General features: G+C 37.9%; 1 non-coding gene across 1 annotated transcript; it reads left to right on the top strand.

Moving 5' to 3' along the window:
- The first annotated feature begins 3,306 nt into the window (after window positions 1-3,306).
- On the top strand, window positions 3,307-3,413 carry LOC122082945. The gene has a single exon (XR_006141481.1). It is a non-coding gene; the product is annotated as a small nucleolar RNA R71 (small nucleolar RNA).
- Window positions 3,414-3,865: the final 452 nt, after the last annotated feature.

Below are 3,865 nucleotides of genomic sequence, written 5' to 3'. Positions count from 1 at the left end.
AATAGTTGTATAATTGAGTTGTGCATCATTTAAGGTCCTACTAGCATAGTAAATGATAGTGGAAAACTTATTAATCCTTTGACCCAAAATCGCTCCTAAGACAAAATCCAAAGCATCACACATCAGTTTAAAATGTTCAATCCAAACAGGTGGTTAAACAATGAGTGCATTGGTCAACTCATTCTTAAGTTGTTTGAAGGATTCTAGGCACTCTTTAGAAAACTCAAAAGTTTGATCTTTTACAAGTAATGAAGTGAGAGGTTGGGCTAACTGACTAAAGTTCTTAATAAACCTTTTGTAGAAACTAGCATGCCCTAGAAAAGACCGGACATCCTTAAAAGATTGAGAAGGTGGTAAATTATCAATTAAATCCACTTTGGCTCTATCTACTCTAATTCCCTCCTTGGATATTATATGGCCTAAAACAATACCAGATTTAACCATAAAATGACATTTCTCCCAATTCAAAATCAAATTCTTAGATATACACCTTTTCAAAACTAGAGAAAGATGATGAAGACATTCAGAATAGGAATTTCCATGAATTGAAAATTCATCTATAAATACTTCTAAGAATTTTTTGGTCATATTAGAAAAGTGCTTATCATGCATCGTTGGAACGTAGCAGAGGCATTGCAAAGCCCAAAGGGTATACACCTGTAAACAAATGTTCCATATGTGTATGTAAAAGTGGCCTTATGTTGGTCCTCTACAGCAATTGGGATCTGGTTATAGTCGGAATATCCATCAAGAAAATAATAGTATTCATGTCAAGCTAACCTCTCTAACATCTGGTCAATGAATGGCAATGAGAAGTGGTCCTTCCCGGTTGCCACATTAAGTTTTTTGTAGTCTATACACACTCTCCACTCTGATTGGACACGGGTTGGAATTAGTTCATTATTGGCATTGGGAACTACAGTTATCCCAGACTTCTTAGGCGCTACGTGAACTGGGCTTACCCATTGGTTGTCAGAAATAGGACAAATTATTCCATGATCCAAGCACTTTAAGATCTCTTTCTTAATGGCTTCCATCATCACTGGGTTAGCTCTTCTTTGGGGTTCCATGGATGGTTTGGAATCTTTCATAAGATGTATATGATGTTGCATAATAGAAGGGCTTATACCCTTGATATCAGCCATGATCCAACCTAGGGCTTCCTTATTATCTTTTTAACACTTTAAGTAACTCCTCTTCCTGGTTAGAAGTCAAATTTGAAGACATTATTGCAGGAAGAGTCTGGTCAGGCCTTAGAAAAGTATACCTCAAATTAGATGGCCACTCCTTAAGATCTAGCTTAGGGGGCTCAACTATGGAAGGTTTGGGAATGGAATTAGAAAAGGGTCCTAAGGGCTCCATAGGTGTGTGAAGACTCAAGACTTCAGAAAAGAAATTTTCACTATCATCATCCAACTCATCCGTACACTCTTGGAATTCTGAATCAAAATCAATATCAAAGTTGGTAACTAAATCATCAGAAAAATCCAAAAAATCCTCAAGCATGTTGATCTCTTCTTCCATATGTGGTTGCTTGCCTATCCTAAACATGTTAAATTCAACAACTTCGTTGCCAAAAGATAACTTTAGGAAATCATTCCGATAATTTATTAATGCATTACTGATAGTTAAGAATGGTTTTCCTAGAATTATTGGGATCTCATCCTTAGTTGAGAAGGGCTTGGTATCTAACATAATGAAATCAACAGGAAAAATAAATTCTCCCACCTTTAGTAAGATATCCTCAACCATCCCTTTTGGAATCTTAACAGACCTATCTGCCAACTGAAGAGTAGTTCCAGTGGCTTTCAATTCTCCCAATCCTAGTTGCTTATACACATGGTAAGGTAAAAGATTCACACTTATACCAAGGTCAAGTAAGGCATGCTCAATGTAGGTGTTGCCTATGACACAAGATATGGTAGGGCTTCCTGGATCCTTATACTTGGCTGCTATAGGTTGAGTAATTATGAAACTAATGTTACCTGCTAAGAACGCTTTTTTGGGCACAATAGTGATACGTTTGTGAGTACACAAATCTTTCAGTACCTTTGCATAGGCGAGGATCTGGGATATGGCATCCAAAAGAGAGATGTTCACTTCTATCTTTTTTAAGACTTCTAAAATTTCATCCATGAAAGCAATCTTTTTTTGTTTACCAAGAGATTAGGAAATGGGACAGGAGGAACATAAGGACTGTTAGGGATTTGGCCTTTTTCAGAAGAATCATTTTTAGTTTCCTCAACCAAATCATCTTTAATTTTAAAAGAATCTTTAGGTTCATCAGATGAACCTAGAACAAGAGGCACACTTGTGTCCTCAACTGAAGGAGAGTTAACAAGAGTAATAGATGGGGAAGATTTAGGAATGCTCTGTTGGTACTCTCTACCGCTCCTAAGGGCATAAACAACATTACATTGGTTAGAGGGCCCTTATTGGGTCTGACCTTGTACTATATTCAGTGGTGCATTAGTTGGTGTTTGTGAACTAACAGGATAATGATGCCTAGGGTTAGGCTTTGGTTGACTAGGTAAAGTTCCTTTCTCCCTCTCACACATAATTAAGACAACTTTGGTGAGTTCTCTCGTAAGATTTTGATGGCTTGTCATGAGGAGGGCCATATTTTTTTTCTATGTCACTTATTCTACTTGCCTCTCCAGTGTTGGCAAACCCAGGGATTGCTGATAAGATGATAGGAGAGGAGCCCTAGGAAAACAAACCTAAGGTCTTACATTTGACCTAGAAAAAGTATTTTGGAAAAAAGATTGTTGTGCAAAGGGAGGCCTTTGGTGTCCAGGTTGACCTTGATTATGAAAATTGAAAGGTCCTACTTGGTTGCCCTGATTCCAGGAGAAATTTGGGTGATTTCTCCATCCTGGATTGTAAGTGTTACTATATGGATTATTCTGGTATAAGGCATTAACACTATCATTAGAAGTGCCCCCAGAGGTGTTGGGGCATTCTTCTATGACATATCCAGGGGACTGGCATCAAGCACAAATCTTAACTAAATTGACTGATGATGGCTCTCTAGGAATAATAGCCTCAATCCTCTTGATTAGGCTATCCAAATGGGCTTCCTTGGCTACTATCCCATCCACAAAATATCCTTTTCCTCCTATAGTTCTTTCACTATCTTGGGTTGATTCCCACTCATGAATTTTGTCAGCTAAGTCAAGTAAGAATTCCCATGCCGTTCCTTCATTTGTAAAGGATGTGAATCCCTCAGGGCATATAGACTCTATCATTTGGTTAGTTGGGTAATCAATACCCTTATAAATTATTTGACATAAATGCTATAAGTCTAGGCCATGGTGAGGGCATTCTTGGAGTAGATCCTTGAATCTCTCCATAAGCTTGGAAAATGACTCACCAGGCTTTTGCCTGAACTAAAGGATATCACTTCTATTATTGGTCTTGTGAGTTGGGAAAAACTTCTTAAGGAAGACAACTATGAACTGTTCCCATGAGGTTATGGAATTTGTGGGTAACCCATACAACAACTTCTTAGCTTGGTCTTTTAATGCAAAAGTGATGAACCTAAGCTTAACAGCATCATCAGAAAGCTGTTGGATCTTAATTAGAACACATACCTCTTCAAATTCCCTTAGAAATAGGTATGCATCCTCAGAGGTCAACCCATGGAAGTGGGGCAACCTAGTGATGTATTGAGATTTTAGTTCAAAATTATTACCCTGGGCTTGTGGTAGAACTATGCAGAAAGGTTGGGTTGTTCTAGCAGGTAGAACCTATCTTTCAGAGATTTAGGTAGAGGGTTTTGCTATTGGTCTCCCATATTGAAAGGTTTTAAAGAGAGAAAACGTATATATTCACTACTTGTTGGATCTCTTCTTTCTAATCGATT

This window comes from Macadamia integrifolia, chromosome 6, assembly GCF_013358625.1.
Source record: "Macadamia integrifolia cultivar HAES 741 chromosome 6, SCU_Mint_v3, whole genome shotgun sequence".
Taxonomy (NCBI): domain Eukaryota; kingdom Viridiplantae; phylum Streptophyta; class Magnoliopsida; order Proteales; family Proteaceae; genus Macadamia; species Macadamia integrifolia.
This window is presented reverse-complemented; position numbering and strand designations above follow the sequence as displayed.